General features: G+C 44.3%; 1 protein-coding gene across 10 annotated transcripts in view; it reads right to left on the bottom strand.

Annotated features, from left to right (window-relative positions):
* The window catches only part of SIPA1L3 (signal induced proliferation associated 1 like 3), a 306,933-nt gene that overhangs the window by 162,209 nt on the left and 120,311 nt on the right, over positions 1 to 24,413 (bottom strand). Inside the window, exon 3 of one of the 10 annotated variants that reach the window (XM_070398654.1) lies at positions 20,401 to 20,575. The exons of the other annotated variants lie outside the window; for them this stretch is intronic. The gene's annotated coding sequence lies outside the window, so the exon portion shown is untranslated. The remainder of the gene's footprint in view (positions 1 to 20,400; positions 20,576 to 24,413) is intronic. 10 annotated transcript variants of the gene reach the window in all.

Genomic DNA, 24,413 nt, shown 5'->3' on the forward strand with positions numbered 1-24,413 from the left:
TAACTTGCAAATGAATCCTGGCTAATTGCCACTGAAACCTGCTATGATCACATCTGTTGGGCACAGAGATTAAATCAATATTTAACAATCTTGATTAAATAGAACCAGGGAATCCTCGTCAAAGAACATCTGTTAATGCTCTGCTCTTTCCATCCTGCTCTAGGGGAGCCAGCCAGGAGCATCTCTGGCTCTGCTTGTTTTCACCTGAGAACAGCTTTGGAGTGGGGTGGGGGTGTGTGAAGCCCACCAGGAACCCTGTGGAAAGGAGGGGAGTGAGGGAGCTGGACATACACAGCTGAACTGTGTTATCCTGGGTGTTGCCCAGTTGCCATCAGTAATCACCTTGTCTCCTGATCCAAGGCTGCCAAGAGCCAGGCCCTGTGCAGAGCACTTACCACACAAAATTGGGAAACCAAGGTTCTGAGAGGAGACATTACTTGCCCAAAGTCACAAAGAGAATGAGAGGAGGAGCTGAGCTCTGAACCTGGGTCTGGCTGACCCAAGTCTTGGGCCATTCCATCTAAGAACAAAAACTGGTACAGTTGAAGTCAGGATCCCAGGCTGAAGATCTGCTCCACTGGGCAAGTTCCCTAAGCTACATATGACACTGGCCTCAAACCTGGCCCTACTCAACCCATGCAGCATCCCTAGGCAGGGGGTCCTACAGTTCTCCCCACAGAAGGGAGCACTGGGGCTCAGAGTGGCAAGTTACCTGTTCGAGGCTACCCTGGGAGGGAAAAGGCAGAGGTGGGGTTTTTGAAGAGCCAGGTGGGTGACTCTAAGGTCATCATAACCACTTTCATCTCTAAAAACCAGGGACAGAGCTGTGAACACTGTGGGCGCTCAATAAATGCCTTCCCTCCACCTATGAGCGATTTTAAGGCAGAAATCAGGCTCACACTCTGGAGTCAGATGCCTAAGATCAAGTTCGGACCCCAACACATACCAGAAAGATAGCAGTGCCACCTCCTCTGACTGCTGGAGGAGTATGAGATGATCCTCATAAGGCACCACAGTAAGTCCTCATACATCTTAATTTAAAAACAATAATGACAACAAAGCAGCTACACTCACAGTGCCCTAATGGGGAGAAGTAGAGAGCTGTGGTGAGATACCCAAATGCCTGCAGCAACTGTTCACTGCTTTATTCCCACATACAAAACAGCACTGTGATCAGGGTGAGTCCTCCACAAGTATTTTGAGTCCTTTAAAATGAAAAGAAAAACTAAAACCAACCAGGCAACCAGTCGGCCAACTAGTCAGATAATCAACTAGCCAGTCAAGCAGATAACCAACTAACCACCCACCCAGTTAACCAACCAACTAATAAGCAAGCCAAACAGCCAGTTAAACAGCCAAATAGTCTCATGTTTCTGTGTCCCTGTCCCTTTCTATCTATATCTCTACCCCATCTCTCTGCATCTCTGTGCCATGTTTATATCTCTGCTGCCTGGGACCCTGTTCCAGTCACTCCATGTCCCACTGTCTGTGTGTCTCTCTCACACATGTGCATGCACAGATGGCCACAGCCCTGCACATTTGTGGTTCTTGAGTCACAATCCTATGTTAACTCAGTACTGAGGATGTCCCAAGCCAGGCAGCCTCTGCCTGGTCCCCCTGTTAACTCCCTTCCAGATTCCAAGTTCCCAACATGTGCAGGAAGGGAGAGAAGCTATGGAATTGCCAAGATTACTGAAAAAATAAAATAAAATGGGGAGGCCGATACCAAACCATCTGCTAAATAAAAGAATCACTGACATGTGTGGCATTATTCAGGTCCCTAATTTCTCGTATTCCAGGCAGGAGTCACCATTGCCAGTCTCACTTCACCCTGTAGTAGAATCTTACAAGGAAACTGGCTACTTTAATCAAATAACTCAGAAACCCCAAGAAGTAATGAGGAAGAATAGCATACTCTCTCTTAATATAAAATCTTTGTATTTAAAAATAGTCCCCATACTTCAAATTATTTTGTATTATCTATAGCCACATATGTCAATTGCAGAACAGAAGACCTGGAAGGCTGACTTCCAGCTGCAAGTGGTCACCCCAGGGAGGGGAGTGACAGTGTATACATGCGTGTGATCTTCCTGTCCTCAACCCTGAAGCTCCCAAACTTCCCAGTCACAGGTCTCCACTTTGGCACAACCACAGACCACCTGTACTATTATTGACTCAAGAGGGTCCTTTCCACCAACTGACTCATTAAAGCCTTAATGATACTTGCATTGGAATCATATTTTTCCTAGTACTCATGAAACAAAATGCACAAATATGAAAATTCATAAAGCTTGTCTGTGTATCAGTTAAAATGAGTTTTAGTACCAGAAATGTGCCGATATCAAAACCAGGATGTGACTCTCAGACATCACTCTGAGCCAAAAAGCCAGACACAGAACATGTAGAGTTTATGACTCTGTATATAGAAAGTTCAAAAATAGGTGAAACAGGACCATGCTATTCAGAGTTGTTCACATGGGTGAGCAAACTTTCAAAAAACCAAGAAATGGTGACCATGGAAGTCTGAGAAACAAAGCCTCCTGGGGGCGGGAGAAGCTTCTAGGATGCTGGCAGGATCTCTTTGCTGATCTCAGGTTGACATGAATGCTTGATATAGCATCGTTTGCTGAACTGTATATTTACAATTTACACACTTCTCAGAGCATTTGTTACATTTCACAATAACAAAGTTTTAAAGTCTTTTGCATTGCATGAATTCTTTTAAAAGACTGTACTGTTGTATTACATATACAATTTTATGAAAAAGATATATATGTTTAAAAGTCTTGCCCTAGCTGGTTTGGCTCAGTGGATAGAGCGCTGGCCTGCAAACAGAAGGGTCCCATGTTTGATTCCTGGTCAGGGCACAGGCCAGGGTTGCAGGCTCGATGACCAGTACAGGGAGTGCAGGAGGCATCAGATCAACGATTCTCTCTCATCAATGATGTATCTATCTCTCTTTCCCTCTCCCTTTCTCTCTGAAATCAATAAAAATATATATTTTTAAAAGTCATAGCTGTTTTATATTTAAAGACCCTCTCTGAAGACCTAAAGATTAGTTTCAAGACTTTGTGTGCAGTATATGTAAACACACACATACCAGTCATTCTTGCTCCCCTGACTCAAAATTCACTTTTTCTCCTAGAAAAGATATCCACTTCCCAGAAGGGCAGGGCCACTTCATCAGTTTGCATATAAACATCCTGGGCAGGCTGGGGGAATGTCCACTTCCTCCTGGCCAGGGGGAGGGAGGGAGAGCAAGGCTACACACAGCAGCAGTTTCGGACAACTCACCACATGACAGCTGGGGACAGAGGGGAAGGGATCCACACACACCTCAAAGTTCAGGAGGGCTTCAGGGCACAGAGACTGTGGGGCCAGATGCTGTAAGGAGTGCATCCTGGCCATGCCCCTGCAGTGACACCACAGAGGCTCCAGTTTTAACCCTCGACTGGGTGCAAAGCCTCTTCTTGGGCCCATGAACTGGCTGACAGATGGCGAGGGCCTGCAGCACTATTTGCACAAGACTGTAATCAAACATCCAGCCCCAGGACTGCATGCAGGATGAGTACCCAGGCCAAGGCCAAGGCAGAGGAAGACAGGCTGTAAGTGGGCACTGGGTCCTCAGGAGACGAGGTAGGGCAATGGCTCTCAGGGGGCCCAGGACACTAGGAAGTCAGCCACTCACTCCCAGAACCATAAACTTTTTTTTTTTCTTCTTTTTTTTAATGTTCACAGTTGGAATCTTTCTAAAGGAAATCTGGCAATAGCTTTCTAAAATGTTCTTACCCTCTGAACCAGTGATGCTACTTCTGGGAATTGATCCCAAATAAATCACACAGATGAATAAAAAAAATGCATTGCATTGGTTATAAAGAAAAAAATAAGAATAATCAATCTCAATGTCCAAAAATAGGATAATGGCTAAAGAAATTACTGCACGTCCTATGATGTTAAACATTTATATACACGCAGATGCAGTCATAGAAAAAAGACTAGGAAAATTACTCTAAAATGTTAACTGGGATTATCTCTTGGTGCTGGAACTACCAGTCATTTTTGGAAATGTGTTCTTTATACCTTCTTATATTTATTCTAATTACCTTAATGCCTGTGTTTTCAAAATCAGGAAAAAGCAGTAAGTCTTTATTTACTTAACTGATTTTCATGCAGCAGATGAAATTTCCTGGGGTCTTTCTATGTAATAAAGTAGTGAATGAAGAAGAGCCCTCTCTGTACTCTGGCTAGAGAGGAAGACACACATGGACTGAGTGCACTTACCAAGTACATGTCAATATAAAGCAAGAGGAGGGAAGGATCGACAGACAAAGGAAAGGAGCAGGGTCCTATAGAGTGGGTAATCAAGGAAGGCTTCATGGAAGGGACAGTATCTACACTAAACCCTGAAGAATGCAGAGGTGGCCAAGGAAAGGGGTGATGGTAGGTGAGGGGGACAAATAAACAGCAAGTGCAAAGACCCCAGCGTGTTTAGGATTCTGGAGCTGACTTTCACGGCAGGTACAGAAGGACAGTGCGTGATCTGGCTGCCATATGGATAATGAACATGGTGAGAGGCAGAGGGTCCCATTGGAAGCTGTAGTAGCTGTCCACATGGGGGCAGGAATGGTGCTGATGGAAACGTTTGGCTGCTTCCTCTTAAGAGGAGGAGCCTAAAATAATTCAATCTCCACTGAGTACCAGGTGGCCATGGTGCTGTGCCAGACCTGGTCATGGAGATCTAGGTCACCACTCCTGCTCTCACACTACAGGGGGACAGAGATGTATAAATGAGCCGTTTCAGGGCAGTATGTTTGGGTGGACAGTCAGTTGGTAGGGCTGGGTTCAACTTTAAGAAAATTTGACAATTTTCCAAACAAAAACCAGCCCCAGCTTCCTACAGGGCGGGATGTATCTCAGAGTCCTTCCCGTTCAGTTTCACAGACTCACAAATGCTCCTCAGGATACCTGAAGACAAGGAGCATCACTCCCAATGGGCATATAAGAAAACTGCACACAAACTGGTGGCAGTCCTTGACAACAAAGAGAACTTTGCCTCTCAATCTGAGAACACTATTACCTTCCTCTGGGGGCTGCTACCGTACTGGACACCAAGCTGAATGCTTCATATTTGAGGCTGCACAGACTCCAACTGCTCTTCTCTTCTTCCTCAAAAGAGGTCCAAATCTGTTTGGGAAGAGGACGCTCAACCAAAAAGTGTGCTTTCCCAGGATCCCTTGCAGCTATGGTAATTATGTGTCCCATTCTGGCAAATGAGAGATTAAATGAATGTCTGCTGGGGGTGTGTGTGAAGGGGCCTCCTGGTAAAGCTACACTTTCCAATAAGAAGACACTGTCCTAGCCAGTTTGGCTCAGTGGATAGAACATTGGCCCTCAGACTGAAGGATCCCGGAATGGATTTAGGTCAAGGGCACCTGCCTTGGTTGCAGGCTTGATCCCTGGCCCTACCTGGTCAGGGTGCTTGTGAGAGGCAACCAATCAATGTGTCTCTCTCACATCAATGTTTCTCTATATATATCTCTCCCCCTCCCTTCTACTCTCTAAAAAAATCAATGGAAAAAATGTCAGCTTCAGACCCTTCCACCCTTCTCCTTCTAGAAATGTAGATGTGGCAGTCATCTTGTGATCCTGAGGTTGGAAAACCATACGCTGAGGATGGCAGGGCAAGGAGTCAGAAGGAACCCACTCTCCTAACCAGTGGCCCTGCCCCAGTCTACCTACACACCCTTTCCTTCCTATAGGCAAAAGAGAAATTGTCTTATTTAAGCCACTGCTTACTGGTTTTCTGTTACTAGTAGCAGAGTACAATCTTAACTAACAAGAGGTACCACTCAGATTTTCATTTAAAAGATAAGGAAACTGAAGCTCTGAGAGAGGAGGTCACTAGCCTGCGGTCACGTAGAGCCAGAAAGAGATAAAGCTGGAATGTGAGCCTGTGTTCCTAACCTTTTCAAAACAGCACCTTGAACCTTAGTTAAGAGTACTGGTTTTGAAGGAACCTTGGCTTCAATTCACTTCTCCAATTAGAAGTTTGCTTGTCCATCTCCCACAGCAGAAGCATGAACTCCACAGAATGTTGACTCTTTCGCTGCCCATTCTAAACTACCTAGAACAGCAGAGGGCTTTTGGCAGGTGTTCAGCCCCTCCCCGCTGAAGGAGTAATGACAATGCCTGGGAAGGTCAAGTGACTCTTCTGGAAAACGGGAACACCACCAATTGCTCCACAGGAGGCTGTGAGGGTTCAATGAGGAAGAAACATAAAGCACAGGGCATGATGACCAGTAAGTGCCCAACTATTGGATCCATTATTACCACTTGGAGGCTGTAATCTCCTCTTCCAAAGATCTCTCTGCATGACCAAAAGGGTTCAACAACTCTAGATGATCTTTTTAAAAACAAACAACAACAAAAACAACAACAACAACCAACCATTTGGATTCAGCCTGGCGGGTGTTGCTCAAGTGGTTGAGCATCAACCTATAAACCAGGAGGTCATAGTTTGATTCCTGGTCAGGGCACATACCCGGGTTGCAGGCTTGATCCCTGGTGTGGGGCATGCAGGAGGCAGCTGATCAATGATTCTCTCTCATCAGTGATGTTTCTCTCTCTCTCTCCTCTCCCTTCCTCTCTGAAATCAATAAAAATATATTAAAAAAAAACAAAAACAAAAAAAACCCCTTGGATTAAAAGATGTTTTCTCTTCACAAATTAGCTATAACTCACAGGCCAAACACCCCCCAGGATTCCCAACTAATTCCCAAATGTTTAGTAACCGGAGCAGTCTCCCGCCTTGGCCTTAGTCTTGTGCTCTGCCTGCACTAACTGCCATGCTCTTTGGTTTTTTTTTTTTTTTTTTTTTTTTTTTAGACTTATTGATTTTAGAGAAAGGAAGGAGGGGGGGGGGGGAGAGAGAGAGATTTGTTGTTCCACTTATTTATGCATTCATTGGTTGATTTTTGTATGTGCCCTGACCAGGGATCGAACCCACAACCTTGGCATATGGGATGATGCTCTGACCAACTGAGCTACTGGCTGGGGCGCCTGCCATGCTCTTTGCACACTACTCCTTCCCGTTCCTTAGGCCTACTTCCCTAGCCACCTCCTGGATGAGACCTTCCCTGATTTTCCTACCCCATCTGGCATGGTACCTCTGGGAAGCCCTTGGGACCCTTCCTGCTGAATGTGTGAAAGGCTGTCTACCTGGCATTCACATACATGCATCTACCTGGCTACCCCCACCCCACCACTACCAGTTCCTGTGGGCAGGCACCCCACCTACTCACCTGCCTCCACAGGAGTGCTGGTACCTCCAAGAGATGCTCAAGTACATCTGATGAATGGGAGAATGAAGAATGAAATCACACTGCCTAACACATTATATGCCCAGACACTGTTCTGAGCACTTCAGGTGTATTAACTCACTTTATCCACACAGCAATCTTTTGAGAAAGGTACTATTATCATCCCCATTTTACACATGAGGAAAGTAAGGCACAGAATGAAGTAACTTGCCCAAGGTCACATTGCTGGTAAATGGCAAACCTGGGTTCATATCTTGCAGACTGACTCTAGAGTTCATACTTGTTGCATGAATAAATGTACAAATGTCCATGGCACGAAGAGAGGTGCCTGGGGTCAGGCTTGAGTGGAAAGCAAAACTCATTTCTTAAGCCAGAGCAAACACTCTCGTGGTATCCTGCCCCTTTCTATTTGCCTACCTGCCAATATCGGGCTTAAAAAGCCAGACACACATTTTTCCAGCTGAGAAGTCTGCTAAGAGGAAGGGGAAGCTTCCTGATAAGAGTGGTACCACTGTCTTGGCTGGCTGCCTAATTCCTGCCCTCCTCCTGTGCTGCCCTGAACCACAAGGAACTACATTTCCCAGGATTTCTGTTTAAGTTCAATCAATGGGGACAGTGGCAAAGGCCTGAAAGGTAGAAGTGGTGAGAAGCCAGCCTCCCTCTCTTTCTCCACCTTGAACAGCATCTTGAGTAGGGTAGGGAATGGTTCTCTGCCCCTTCTCCCCAACAATGCCCTGGGTGCTGGTCATACCACTCCCACACCCCCACTCCTTGTGTCCCTATAGCACTGGCCGCTGTGTCAGGACTGCCTCCCTGACCGCTTGGCTTCCTTGTTCCTTCCTCACTCAAGAGTGGATTCTATTTTCCTTACAGATACTACAGATACATCTGCCTCGCCTGCATTTTAGGGGCACCTAAAAATGAAGGGAACCCTGGCAGAGTAGCTCAGTTGTTAGAGTGTCATCTTGCTATGTCAAGGTTGTGGGTTTGATCCCAGGTCAAAGCACATACAAGAATCAATCAATGAATGCATAAAAAAGTGGAACAAATCAATGTTTCTTTCTCTTTCTATCTCTCTGCGCACCCCCTTCCCCTAATCTATCTAAAAATGAAGGGAAAAGATGCTCTAATCCCATCTGACTAGTGTCCTTTTTTTTTTTTTTTTTTAAAAAAAGGTTTTTTAAAATTGATTTTAGAGAGAGGAAGGAAGTGGGAAAGAGAGATAGAAATATCACTGATAAGAGAGAATTGGCTGCTTTCTGTATGCCTGCTACTGGGGATCGAGCCTGCAACCCAGGCATAATGCCATGACCAGAATCGAACTGTGGCCTCCTGGTTCATGAGTTGATGCTCAACCACTGATCATTGAGCTAGATTGGCCGGGCTGACTAGTGTCCTTGACATAGAGAGATACCTGTGGGCATATGTGCACAGAGGGATGACTACATGGAGAGGCAGTAACAGGTGGTGCCTGCAAGCCAATGAGAGAGGCCTCAAAAGAAACCAACCCTGCCAGTACCTTGACCTTGGACTTCCAGCTTCCACACTGGGAAATGAAGAAAATAAATTTTTTGTTTAAATCATCCAATCTGTGGTTCTTTGTTATGTATGGCAGTAATACAAACTAATATACTAGGTCACAGAGCCAATAAGTGCTAGAACCAGAATTTAAGTGCACAGGTCATCTGGCTCCAGAGTCCATACTCTTATCAATGTGGCCAACACAGAAAATTGTTTACAAGGTTATTTATCTCTGGAAAGTGAGGTTGGGGGTGGCTGCAGAGAAAGGAGGAGTAAGATTTTCAATTTTGTGGGGAGCTGATATAGGGTTAAACCTCTGACTGACCTGTTAGCAAAGTCACAAACAAGTCCCATCTTAGAGGGCACAGTCCTCTTAAGCATAATTAGGCTTGACCTTATGATGCTCCCTAGATCTTACCTGGGAAGCTAATGGGCTGAGGGAAGTGCAGCAAGAACAAGAACAAAAACAAAAACAAGTAAAACTCACAAGAACAGTGTAACTTTGGTAACTACTACCTTGTTTACCTCTGACTATAAAAACAAAGGCTCAGTTTGCCTCGGGATCTTTCTCTGTGGCCTCAGCCAGGCACAGGAAGATCCACGGAGACTAGAGAGTTCTGGACGCTGTCTCCGTGTAAAACATTCTTTGCCGACTCCGTCCACACCTTTGGGAACCCCTGGACTGCTGGGGCTGGACCCTGGAACAATTTTTACTTTTACAATTAAATTTTAAAAAATTCATACATCACATTTTTAAAACATATTTTTACTGATTTCAGAGATGAAGGGAGAAGGAGAGAGAGAGAGAAACATCAGTAATGAGAATCATTGACTGGCTGCTTCCTGCACACCCCCTACTGGGGATCAAGCCCACAATCCAGGCGTGTGCCCTTGTCTGGAATCAAACCGAGGACCTTTCAGTCCACAGGCCGACACTCTATCCACTGAGCCAAACCAGCTAGGGCTCATACATCACATTTTTAAAAATTAAAAATGAAACCACACATGGAAATGAATGTATTTCTCCCAAATGTGGGTGCTTTGTCTTTTTCCAAGTTTCACTATATTGTCTCTTACAGTTCCTAAGGAACCACCAGGAAGAACCCAGAAATGCTGTCACAGCCTGACATGAATGAAAGGAAAAGAGGGGATTAAATATTTGAACTTTTAGAAACTTTAAAACACTCATCAATAATTATGATGATAGTAATGATAGTTGATATTTTCTTATCACATATATGCTCAATACTGTCCTAAATGCATTAAATCCTCAAAATATCTTGATATAAATATTATTATCATTCCCATTTTCTATTTAAGGAAGTTCTGATGCTCAGAGAGGTTAAGTAACTTGCTGGGTGTGACAGCAGGGTCAGGATTCAAACCCAGACCAACCAACTCCAGAATATGCCCCTCATGACCTCATGAGCCCCCTTGTCTTAATTCATTGCTGAATGAGCCACTCATGGAAAGGGAAGCCTGAATCAGGGTAGCAAGTTCAGAAAGAGGCATGAAGAGGCGCTTGATCAGACCAGTAATTAGAGTATTATAATCCAGACCCCAAGTCATCAACATGACACAAATTAGGAAGCAGGATAACAGCAAGTGGTGATGAGTCAATGGGAAAGCTGGACCCTCCTGCACTCTGGAGAGAGCATGCACCAGAGCAGCCTTGTTAAGAGCAACCTCACCATCCATCCCTGGGAAGGGGTGTGTGTGGAGAAGAGAGAATGCCTGCCTCCTGCCACAATGAGACCCCTGGATATACCCCTCAGGCTTCAGGACATTGGTATATGGGTGCTCACTGAGTGCTGTCTGGGTGGGGTGGAGCTGGGGGTGACTTGGATGCCCAACATCAGGGGACCAGAAACATGAGGAGTGATGGATGCGCATCAAATATGACTATTCAGAGGACAGGTGTAGCACACCGGAGCACACGAGCAATGTAGTTCATCTAAAAAACATGCTACTTGGTGAAAACCAGAAGCAAAATAATGAGAAATGGAGCCCAAAACCATTTCTGGAAACAGACACTTTACTCAAACCTCGTAATATATTTTGCAAGGATATGTATATAGCTACAGACATACCACAGACAGCTCAGAGTCGGGGAGGGAATGGAAGGAGGAAAAAAATACAGAGGATATGTGTATAAAGGATGAAGAAGGAAAAAATAATTGCCTTCCCAGTGATAAGGGAGGTGACACACACATTGTTTCCACCAACAGACAAATAATCAGTGGGAGCTAGACTCTACTTGTCTTGATTTGTGGGGTTACGTGAGGGTGGGAGAAGAGGCAGAAGGCAGAAACCAGGCATGTGGTAGGCAGTCAGACATGAGCAGAGCGAGGAGGATAGCCCTGGTACAGGTCACCAGGACAGAAAGCCCTGGGTACCTAGCAAAGGACAATTGTAGGGTGGGACCTTGTCCCCAGGGTGACCGTTCCTCTCCTAGCATATCGCTGGTCATGCAGTTTGGACCCCTTGACCTAGAGATAACATCTAGGCCTCAGTTATATTTCAGCTCCAGGCCCAGAAAAGCAGCAAATACAGACAAGTGATCTCAAGGCTGACCTGAGGACCAGCTGCATTGGATAATGACTCCCTACCCTGACCAATCAATCAGTGGAGCCCTAAACCCTGAAAGGACCTCCCCTAAAATCTCTACCCTTAAAACCCTTAGGATGGAGGATCCAGCACGTGGCGCTCCATCCCAGGAGCATTCCTGTCCCTTTCCCTTGCCTCTTCCCCTCTGCATCCCCCCAGGTATGTTACCTTTACCTTCCTCACTTCTAAGCTCTAAGGGCTCTTCCTTTACCTCTATAACTTGTTTCCTCAGCCCATTTCTTCTACATATTATTTCTCCTATCTCTGTGATTTTTCCAAATAAATGTTCTCTTTAAGTTTTGGCTTTGAATTCTTTCCTACCTATAACTCAAGTACCAAGATTGCTGAACCCAGGTCCATTCTGACCCCACCAGTCTAACACCTGGTGTTGTTCCTGCCATAAATCACTACACTTCTTTAAAAGGAAACCACACTTCTTTGTTCTAAAGTGCCACATGTGTTGTGCCTGATGCAATCTATTGCTACCTTAGTGAGCCTCAGTTAGGAACTGAGTTTGGAGGCCTTTCCCAGCTGGAGCAGGCATTTGGTTGTCTACTCAATACCCATTTCCCTCTTCCCTGACAGGTGGACACCAAGGCACTCTTCTGGGGATCTGATTGGCTGGTAAGGGAAGCACATGACCTAACTGGATTGATCATAGACTAAAGGGAAGTATTTATAACCAGAAGGGATGGGGCTGTTTTTTCTCTCCTGATGTCTGTAGACAAGAAAGTCAGTGGCCCTGATTGCCACTTGCAGCCATCTTGGGACCAAGAGGCAAATATAGGGTGGGCAAAAGTCCACTTAGAGTTTCTCATAGGAAAAATAATACAATCTATATTTATAAAAGCCTAAGTGACTGTCCAACTGGTAGCTATGAGGAGCACTGACCACCATGGGGCAGATGCTCAATGCAGGAGCAGCTGAGCTGTGGTGACTTGGCAGCTGCATTTCTCAGGTGATGCACCTAGAACCAGACAGGAGGGAGCCCGATTCTGGGGTGTATCACCCAAGAACCTCCCTCTCACAATCCAGAACCCCTCAGGGAATGTCAGAGAGCTGGTTTTGGCCTGATCCCTGAAGACCAGGCCAAGGGACCCCACCGGTGCACAAATCCCTGCACCGAGCCTCTAGTAAATAATAAAGAATAAACTGTTTTACATACTTACAACTGTAAATCTACTTCTGCCCCAGCCTGTATACACATAGGCCTCAGGATGAAGCTCAAGCCGAGAACCTGAGTCCCTGATGACAGACATTTGAGTTGCTGATTCTACCCCACCTGACGCCCACCCACTTCTACAATCCGATATACTAAATGTCTTTGCCATTTGGCCAGATGATGTCAGCCCTTTGTTACTTGCAACTAAAAGAATCCTAACTGACCAACAAACTAGGCACCATTTTTCAATTGTTAAACAAGGGAAAAATCTCTGCAGGAGGGAAATGGGGCATCTGAGACAGGAAGGAACGACGAATCCCAATATATGGAGGGTGTTTACAGCTGTTCACACGTAATCCACAGAAACAGTCAGTTGAACTGTCCTTTGCACACAAGAACTCAGGAAACCTTCCACAGGAGGTTACTTTGTTTCCCTCCTTCATCACAAGAAACTGTAGGTAGTTTCCTATGTTCTACGTCTCCTGACAATGGCAGGGGGTTCATCTCCAACTGGCTGGAGCTGAGGATGAAAGATAGGACAAGAAAGCCCAGCCTGGGCCTCCTATGGTGGCTCTGTTCCTGAATCAAAGCTCGGCCCTCTGGCTCTGAGCTACACTAGGATCGGACTGCAGCTGGGCTGTCTGAAATGGCACACAAAGACCTCAGTGAGGAGGCCATAGCAGCCTCGGGGCACCATCACGCCATCAGAATCAAGGCGAAGGTCCGAGTGAGACTACCGGGAGGTCACAGGAACCTGCCTGGAGTTAGCCCTGTGATGCTGGATTAGTGATTTGACTTGAGTTGCTTCATCTATAGAATATGAACAGAAGAGTCCATCTCACAAAACTGTTGAGAAAAAAAAATTAACACATGTAAAGAATGCAGCCCTTGCCCTGGCTTGGTGGCTTAGTTTGCTGGAGTGTCATCTCATACACCAAAAGCTTGAGGGTTCGATTTCCAGTCAGGGCACATACAGATGCTGTGGGTTCGATCCCTAGTCGGGGTTGTGTACAAGAGGCAACAAATTGATGTTTCTCTCTTACATCAATGCTTCCCTCCCTTCCTCTCTCTCTTAAAAAAAAAAAAAATCAATGGAAACATATCCTCAGGGGAGGATTTACAAAAAAACAAACAAAAATGGAGCCATTCCATAGTGGCTGCACCAGTCTGCATTCCCACCAACAGTGCACAAGGATTCCCTTTTCTCCACATCCTCACCAACACTTGTTTGTTGATTTATTGAAGGTAGCCATTCTGACAGGTTTGAGGTGATATCGTATGTGGTTTTAATTTGCATTTCTCTGATATTAGTGACCTTGAGCATCTTTTCATATGTCTATTGGCCATCTGTATGTATTCTTTGGAGAAGTGTCTATTCAGGTCCTTTGCTCATTTTTAAATTGGGTTGTTTTATTTTTTTTGTTTTGAGTTGTATGAGTTTTTATAAATTTTGGATATTAAGTCCTTATCAGATCTATCATTGGCAAATGTGTTCTTTCAATCAGTAGGTTGTCTTTTCATTTTGTTGATGGTTTCCTTTGCAGTGCAAAAACTTTTTATTTTCCAAAAGAAGCACAGAGAGGATTCCAAGATGGTGGCTGGGAGGATGGCAATGAGGAAGAGAGTGTGAGTGAGGGAGTGAAAGGGAAGTGTGTGGAATGTGGTGTGTGTGTGTGTGTGTCTGAGTGAGGGACAGCTAGATCTCTCAGGACCTTCTAGGCTGGCGGACCAGGCTCGCATAGCTGGGCAGCCTATGCTACTGCTATAATCTCCCCCGGAGCGCCGGCTCTGCAGCAGAGGCCACGCTATCTTGAAGGAGCGAGCTGCTATGACTGGAAGCCTAGGCTCACCTCCACCCAGGGTGCTCTGAGACACCACCCAGGATCCTACAGCCACTCTGGCCAGGGACCTGCTGCCTCAGTTGCCGACCCACAGAGACCGGAACTTCAGCCTCCCACCAGCCAGACACTTTAGCCCCAGGCACCGCAACTGCTGAGATGTACGCAGCAGCTCTGGGCACATGACCACTCCAGCAGCCACACAAGCAGCCGCCACCCATGATCGCAGGAGAGGAGAAGCCACCACAAGTGACCACCCGAGGAGCAGCCTCCAAGCGAAACCCAGCCCGTGGAGCAGCTGCTGCCCGTGACCACGCGAGGAGCTGCTGCCCAGAAACAGCCCGAGGAGCAGCTGCCACCTGTGACGGCCCAAGGAGCAGATGCCACCCACAACCACCTGAAGACCAGCCACAGAGCCCACCACTGCAGCCACAGGCCCCAGGCAACTCAACACCTAGATCCTTTGGTGCAATCAAAAATGAGGAGACGGAAGAACAGCCCCAAAAAGCAAAGAAAAGGAGGAATCGCCAGAAAAGGAACTACATGAATCAGAGGCATGCAATATGTCAGAAAAGGAATCCAGAATAAGGATCATAAAGTTCATAAACCGGATGGATGAGAAAAATCAACAACATATATAAGAATCAGGAGGAAATAAAGAGTGATTAGCTACAATAAAAAACAATATGGAAGCTTTCAACAGTAGACTAGGAGAAGTGAAGGACCAAATTAGCAAATTCGAAGCAAAACACACCCAATCTGAACTGCAATTGGATAGAAAAAATCAAGACAGGAGGAGAACCTGAAGGACATTGAAATGAAGCAACATACATACCAGGTGTACCAGTTAATAATGCGGATTTCGTAATCAAAGAAAACATGATAATTTCAAGAGAAACATCAAAAGTACTTTATTCAAAGTAATGTCCATCCCTAGCTACACATTTCCCCCATCTTTCAGGTGATTTGTGGAGACCGTCCCAATAGAACTTTTCTTGTTTTGAGGCAAACCATTCAGAGACCCAATTTTCCACTTCTTTGTACGTTTTGAAGTGCTGCTCAGAAAGTGCGTGTGCCATCGATCGAAACAAGTGGTCATCTGAAGGAGCAAGGTCTGGTGAATACAGCAGGTAGGTTAATACTTCCCAGGTAAGATCTTTTAGCGTGTCTTTAGCTGATTTTGAAGTGTGTGATGGTGCGTTATCATGAAGCAAAATTACTTTGCTGTGTCTTCTGGCACATTCTGGTCATTTCACAATCAAAGGGTGGTTCAAATTGATTATTTGTTGGCAGCGATCAGCATTAACGGATTCACCTAGTTTTAGAAGCTCATAATACACCACACCTTCCCGATCCCACCAAAAGCAGGGCATTGTCTTCTTTCTGAAGCAATTTGGCCTTGCAGTCGATGTTGATGGTTGACCTGGATCAACCCATGATTTTGTGCATTTGGAATTCTCAAAATAAATCCACTTTTCATTGCCAGTCACAATTCAATGCAAAGACTTTTGAGGCGTTGAAGCAACATTTTACTGATGACTTTTCCATTTGTCTTTCGTTCAGTTGATGTGGCACCCATTTTCCTTCCTTTAAAATCTTTCACATTGCTTGCATACCATCGGAAATTGTTTGCTGAGCAACGTTTAATCTTTCCGCACGTTGTTTTTTGAGTTTGACACACATCTTCATCCAATAATGCTTGTAATTGTTGGTCTTCAAACTTTTTTGATTGACCTGGAATTTCTTTGTGTTTCACATTGAAATCATCACTTTTAAAGCATTTAACATGTTAAGCACCATGTCAGTCACTGGTGACTGACATTATACTTTCCGTCTAGACCAGTCAGTCACTGGTGCCGCCAGCATATCAGTGAAATCAGATATCGTGAGCTACACGGAAAGGAAGACAAAACAGATTTGGCGCTTAACGTGTTAAACCAGCATTCACAAGTTTCTTGAGATGGAGTATGTTCACCATAAGCTTCCTGAAGTATATAACTTTTTCTTCAAAGTAAAGTAATAAAAATTAAAACTTCCCGCAAATGCTCTTTTTTTGGCACGAAATTCAACATTTTTAAGTGTTAAAATACCTATGATGTTAACACCTTCAGCAAACTTGACATATGAAGTTTTGAAGCTTGCTGTCAATACAACAAAATAGCATGCATATCAAATCGCACATATATCAACATATGTGTAACTCCATCTATTGAAAAAAATCTGCATCATTAACTGGTACACCTGGTATAATAGGGGTTCCAGACGACAAGAAGAGGAGCAAGGATTAGAAAACCTATTTGAAGAAATGTCAGAAAACTTCCCTGATTTGGGGAAGAAAAAAGTCACACAAGCACAGAGTACCAAACAAGATGAACCCAAAAGATCCACACCAACTCACTTCGTAATTACAATGGCAAACATTAACGACAAAGATAGAATCTTAAAGGCTGCAAGAGAGAGACAGAGAGTTACCTACAAGAGATCTCCCATTAGGTTATCAACAGAAACATATCAGACCAGAAAGGAATGGAAGGAAGTTTACAAAGTGATGCAAAACAAGAGACTGAATCCAAGAATACTCTATCCAGCAAGGCTATCATTAAAAATTGAAGGAGAAATCAGGACCTTCACAGACAAAAAAGGCTAAGGTAGTTTATCACTACCACAGCAATGCAAGAAATGCTAAAGGGACTGTTGTAAAAAGAAGAAGAAAAAGGGAAGAAGAAACACAGGTACAAAAAATAAAAATGGTTACAAACAAGTACCTATCAATAATAGCTTTAAATGTAAATGGCCTAAACGCTCCAATCAAAAGACACTGAGTGGCTGAATGGATAAGAAAACATGACCCATATATGCTGTATTCAAGAGACCCACCTCAGAACAAGAGACTCACATAGACTGAAAGTGAAGAGATGGAAAAAAATCTTTCAGGAAAATGGGAAAAACAAAAAAGCTGGGGTGGCAATACCTATATCTGACAAAATAGACCTGAGTGAAGGCCACAGCAAGAGATAAGGAAGGCTACTTCATAATACTAAAGGGATCAATACACACTGTAAACATATGCACTCAATGCAGGAGCACCTAAATACATAAAAAAAAAAACAAAAAACTTCTGGAAGATATCAAGGGAGAGATCGACAGCAATACGATTATAGTCGGGGACTTTAATACCCCCTGACATCACTGGATAAATCCTCTAGACAAAAAAAATCAGCAAAGAAACACCAATCCTAAATGACTCACTAGATCAGATGGACTTAATTGACATCTTCAGAACATTTTACCTCAAAGCTACAGAATATACATTCTTCTCAAGTGCACATGGGACATTTTCAAAGGTAGATCACATATTGGGTCACAGGCAAAGTCTCTCCAAATTCAACAAGATTGAAATCATATCAAGCATCTTTTCAGACCACAATGGCATAATGTTAGAAATAAATTTCAATAAAAACATTCAAAAAAATTCAAACACTTGGAGGCTAAATAGCATGCTATTAAACAATGATTGGGTTACCAAAGAGATCAAAGAAGAAATTAAAAACATCCTGGATGAATGACAATGAAAACACAACAATCCAAAACCTATGGGACACAGTGAAAGCAGTCCTGAGAGGGAAGTTCATAGCATTACAGCCCTACCTCAAAAAAAAAAAAAAAAAAGAAAAACTGGTAATAAATTATCTAACTCTACAACTTAAAGAATTAGAAAGAGAGCAACAAGAAAAGCCCAGAGTGAGCAGAAGGAAGGAGATAATAAAGATCAGAGCAGAAATAAGTGACACAGAGACAAAAAAAAATACAAAAGATCAATAAAACCAAGAGCTGGTTCTTTGAAAGGATAAACAAGATTGATGAACCTCTAGCCAGGCTCACCAAGAAGCAAAGAGAGAAGACCCAAATAAACAAAATCAGAAATGCAAGAGGTGAAGTAACAACTGACTCCACAGAAATAAAGGATTATGAAGAAATACTATGAAAAACTCTATTCCAACAAACTGGACAATGTGGACAAAATGGACATATTCTTAGAAAAATACAAGTTTCTAAAACTCAATCAGGAAGAAAAAAAAAAAAACCTGAATAGGCCGATAACTACCAAAGAAATTGAAGCAGTAATCCAAAAGCTTCCAGTAAACAAAAGCCCAGGGTCAGATGGCTTCACAGGAGAGTTTTATCAAACATTCAAAGAAGAACTAAAACCTATCCTCCTCAGTCTATTCCAAAAAATTCAAGAGGAAGGCACACTTCCAAGCTTTTTCTATGAAGTCAGCATTACCCTAATCCCAGAACCAGATAAAGAAACTACAAAGAAAGAGAATTACAGGCCAGTATCTCTGATGAGCATAGATGCTAAAATCCTCAACAAAATTCTAGTAAATTGGATCCAGCATTACATTAGAAAGATCATTCACCATGACCAAGTGGGATTTATTTCAGGGATGCAAGGCTGGTACAATATCCGCAAATCAATAAATGTAATACATCACATAAACAAATTGAGAGACAAAAATCACAATCATATCAATGCAGAAAAGGCATTTGACAAAATCCAACACACTTTCCTTATAAAAACTCTCAGCAAAGTAGGAATAGAGGGATCATACTTCAACATAATAAAAGCCTTATATGACAAGCCTATAGCCAATATCATACTCAATGGACAAAAACTAAAACCATTTCCCCTAAGAAGAGGAACAAAACAGGGATGCCCACTCTCACCAATCCTGTTCAACATAGTACTGGAAGTGCTAGCCATAGCAATCAGAGAAGAAGAAGAAATAAAAGGCATCCAAATTGGAAAAGAAGAAGTAAAACTGTCATTATTCGCAGATGACATATTGTACATAGACTCTATCAAAAAACTACTAGAACTAATAAATGAATTCAGCAATGTAGCAGGATACAAAATTAACACCCAGAAATCTATGGCTTTTTTATACACCAACTAGAGGCCCGATGCATGGATTCGTGCACGGGTGGGGTCCAGCTGGCCCTCCCCAATCAGGGCCAATTGGGCCGGGCCAGCTGGGGGAAGGGGCAGTGGGAGGTTGGTTGGCTGGACCCGCCCCAGATCGGGGTTGGGGGGTACCGATCGGTGGCGCAGCCAGCTAGGGGGAGAGGCCTACAGAAAAGCATGGGTCTCAGGCTTCCCAGGGAGGACGGCCTCAGCAAGGAAACAGAAACCACCAGAAGGTTCTGCAAACAGGCCCTGAGCTCCCTTTGGCCAGGCGGACTCAGAGCTGGTATATCTGTGTGTACATTAGACACAGTCTGGCATTCGCCTTTGTCTGCTGGTCAAATCCATTACATCGAAAAACTTGTTCCCCTTCTTCTCTTAAGGGCCTTACAACAAATACAAGCCAATTGGAAGACTTGGGCCCCAGTGGCAGAGCCAGGCCCCACAATCACCCTGAATTTAGGCCTAAGACAATGGGATAGCAATCACCACGAAACAGAACACACTGTTTTAGAGTCTTAATTATCCCCTAAAATGTGCCCAGCTGGTCCTCTTTAGCTGGGATAGACTGAACTAAGGAACCAAAATCTGAGTTTCCTTTGAGGTGGGACCCACCAGGAGCTGGCTGGTGGCAAGGCCCCTTACAGGCGGCTGCCTCCCTCCCCCCCCCCCCCAACCCCCCCCCAGTGTGCTCTGAGCTGGTCCGTTTCTGGTGGTGCTGGGTCCTAGACTGCTGGTTGGGCGGCAGGTCCACAGGGTTTCTCTCCGCCGCCTTCCTGGCCTCCCGAGCAGTACCCTTTGGCCCAGCATGCCAGGCGGCTGTCACTAGAGCCAGCACTCAGAGAGAGAAGGAGCAGGCCTGTGCCGAGAGGGACCTGCAGGTGGCCAGACTGTGCCCCTCCCCACTTTTCAGTCTCGCTCGCCTGCTGCCCGAGACTGACGCCACGTGGGGAGGGTTGCAGCGGGGAAAGGGGCGCTATGACTTGCCAGCCTTGGTGACGATCATCTCGGTGCCCAGCTGACTGAATTCGTCCCACAGGCCTTCATCTCAAGCTGCACACTCATGCTGGCCACCTTCGCATTCTTCTTTACCAGCACCTTGACGGCGGCGGCACAACTGGCCGCTTGGGCTCCACAGCAGCACTGGTCGTGGTCCCTGCACCTGGCACACAGTAGCAACTGGTCATTCGCTGGGCTTTCATTATATAGACTAGAGGCCTGATGCGTGATATTCATGCAAGAATAGGCCGTCCTTTCCCCGGCTGCCGGCACTGGTTTCCCTCTGGCACCCGGGATCCGGGCTTCCTTCTGGCTGCAGGCGGGTACCCAGGACCTGGGCTTCCCTCACAGCCCCAGCTTCATTTGGAAGGATGTCCAGTCTAATTAGCATATTATGCATATATTATTATAGAGAATGAACTCACAGAAAGAGAAACTAAAAAAACAGTTCCATTTACCATTGCAACAAAAAATTAAGATACCTAGGAATAAATTTAACCAAGGAGGTAAAGGACCTATACTCAGAAAATTACAGATGCTGAAAAAAGAGATAGAGGAAGACATAAACAAATGGGAGGATATACCGTGTTCATGGGTTAGTAGAATTAAGATCATTAAAATGTCCATACTACCCAAAGCAATCTATAGATTCAATTTAATCCCCATTAAAATACCAACGGCATACTTCAAAGACCTAGAACAAACTCTCCAAAAATTCATCTGGAATAAAAAAAGACCCTGAATTAGCTGCAGCAATCTTGAGAAAGAAGAACAAAGTTGGAGGAATCACAATACCAGATATCAAGCTATACTATAAAGCCACTGTTCTCAAAACTGCCTGGTATTGGCACAAGAACAGACAGATAGACCAATGGAACAGAACAGAGAACCCAGATATTGACCCAAGCCATTATGCTCAATTAATATTTGACAAAGGAGGCAAGAGCATACAATGGAGTCAATAAATGGTGCTGGAAAAATTGGACAGATACATGCAAAAAAATGAAACTAGACCACCAACTTACACCATACACAAAAATAAACTCAAAATGGATAAAGGACTTAAACGTAAGACGGGAAACCATAAAAATCCTAGAAGATTTCATAGGCAGCAAAATAGCAGACATTTGTTGTAGCTTATGGGAACTCATACAACTTAACAAAAGGAAGATAAACAATCCAATAAAAAAAAAGGGCAAAGGACCTAAATAGGCACTTTTCGAAAGAGAACATACAGAAGGCCAAGAGACATATGAAAACATGCTCAAAGTCACTAATCATCCAAGAGATGCAAATCAAAACAACAATGAGGTACCACTTCATACCTGTCAGAATGGCTATCATCAACAAATCAACAAAGGACAAGTGCTAGAGAGGATGCAGAGAGAAAGGAACCCTCTTGCATTGCTGGTGGGAATGCAGACTGGTGCAGCCACTGTGGAAAACAGTATGGCATTTCCTCAAAAAATTAAAAATGGAACTTCCATTTGACCCAGTAATCCCACTTATAGGAATATATCCCAAGACAACAGAAACACCAATCAAAAAAGATATATGCACCCCTATGTTCATAGCAGCACAATTTACAAATTTGGAAACAGCCTAAGTGCCTATCAGCGGATGAGTGCATTAGAAAACTGGTACATCTACACAATGGAATACTATGCTGCTGTAAAAAAGATGGAACTCTTTCCATTTGCAACAGCATGGATGGACCTGGAGTCCCTTATGCTAAGCGAAATAAGCCATTTGGAGAAAGATAAATATAACATGATCTCACTTATTTGTGGAATATAATGAACATAAACTGATGAATAAAAATAGAATGAGAGTCATAGAAGCATCGAACAGACTGTCCAACCTATGAGGGAAGGTGAGGGTGGGGGTGGGGAGGGGGTAAGAGATCAACCAAAGGACTTGTATGCATGCATATGATCATAATCAATTGACACAGATGGGGGGGGGGGGGGGAGGAGGGCATGTGCTGAGGGTTGGGAGCAGCCAGGGAGAGGTCAATGGGGGAAAAAGGAGACTTACATAATACTTTCAACAATAAAGAATTTAAATTAAAAAAAAAAAAAGAGCCCTAACTGGTTTGGCTCAGTAGAGTGTCGGCCTGTGGACTGGAAGGTCCCAGGTTCGATTCTGGTCAAGGGCATGTACCTTGCTTGTGGGCACATCCCCAGTAGGGGGTGTACAGGAGGCAGCTGATCGATGTTTCTCTCTCATTGATGTTTCTAACTCTCTATCCCTCTCCCTTCCTCTCTGAAAAAAATCAATAAAATATATTTAAAAAAACCCAACTTCTTAATTTGATGTACTCCCATTTTTTTATTTTTTATTTTGTTTCCATTGCCTGGGGCAATATATCAGAAAATATACTGCCATGAGAAATGTCCAAATTTTTCTGCCTATGTTTTTTTCTAGGACTTTAATATAAGATTTCAAGTCTGACAACAATTAAGGCTTGGCTAGAACAAGACTGCGCACAGAGAGAGACCAAGATGGCGGCGTAGGTAAACACCGGAGACCGCTGCCGCAAACAACCATTTCAAAAATACAACTAAAAGACTGAACGGACATCACCCAGAACCACAGGAAGGCTGGCTGAAGAGAGACTCTACAACTAGAAGGAAAGAGAACAGCAAATCGAGGCTCAGAGGCGGCGCAGTGTGGAAAATACAAAGGTACCGAGGTGCGCGCGCAAAGCAGGCTGGTGGCTGAGGGCGCGGTTGTCGTTTTCTGCCGGGAGTGAGTCTCAGACTCTGGGCTCCAGATCCGGGCGAGTCTCTAGGGATCCAGACTCAAACGGGAGAAGCGGGATTATCTGGCATCAGTTGGGACCTGAGGGCAGCTTTCTCTCCGAGGTTTTCAGCGGCTGCCGGGGTTCTGAGAAGCAGAGCCTCTGGGAACGGGACTGAGCGTGGCCATAACTGCTCCCTCCGCCTGCCCTGTTGATCCCGCCCCGCCCAAAACCTGCGCACAGCCATTTGCCGATTGCCTCAGGCAAAGGCTGGATTAGCACCTCCCCAGAAGGCAGACGTTTTCCACACAGCTGATTCCTATAGCCAGTCGGCCTGGGGGTCAAATCCCTCTAGTGTTAACTACAACAATTAAGGCTTGGCTAGAACAAGACTGCGCACAGAGACCACAAGGGGGTGCACCAAGAAAGCATAAAAGATGCGGAGACAAAAAAACATGACAGAAATGGAGGATATGGAGCTAAGAATCGCAATTTTGAGGGCTTGCCATAAATTTGTGCAGAGCCTCACGAAAACTAATGAGACCCTCGATGCTACGATAAAGAAATTAGAAAGTAAGCATACACGGACTGAAATAAAGAATATTATACCCAATAGCAGACCAGAGGAGTACAATAATCAAACCAAAGATTCGACAAAAAACACCCAATTGGAAAAGCAAAATGAAAAAAGAATCCGAAAGTGTGAAGATAGTGTAAGGAGCCTCTGGGACAGCTTTAAGCGGTCTAATATCAGAGTCATTGGAGTGCCAGAAGATGAGAGACAGCAAGATATTGAAAACCTATTTCAAGAAATAATGGCAGAAAACTTCCCCCACCTGGTGAAAGAAATAGACTTACAAGTCCAGGAAGCGCAGAGAACCCCAAACAAAAGGAATCCAAAGAGGACCACACCAAGACACATCATCATTAAAATGCCAAGAGCAAAAGACAAAGAGAAAATCTTAAAAGCAGCAAGAGAAAGAGGCTCAATTACCTACAAGGGAATACCCATACGACTGTCAGCTGATTTCTCAACAGAAACTTTGCAGGCCAGAAGGGAATGGCAAGAAATATTCAAAGTGCTGAATACCAAGAACCTACAACCAAGATTACTTTATCCAGCAAAGCTATCATTCAGAATTGAAGGTCAGATAAAGAGCTTCACAGATAAGGAAAAGCTAAAGGAGTTCATCACCGCCAAACCAGTATTATATGAAATGCTGAAAGGTATCCTTTAAGAAGAGGAAGAAGAAGAAAA

Source organism: Myotis yumanensis, unplaced genomic scaffold (genome assembly GCF_028538775.1).
Source record: "Myotis yumanensis isolate MYYU_CA2020_CCGP unplaced genomic scaffold, mMyoYum1.0.hap1 SCAF_18, whole genome shotgun sequence".
Lineage (NCBI taxonomy): Eukaryota > Metazoa > Chordata > Mammalia > Chiroptera > Vespertilionidae > Myotis > Myotis yumanensis.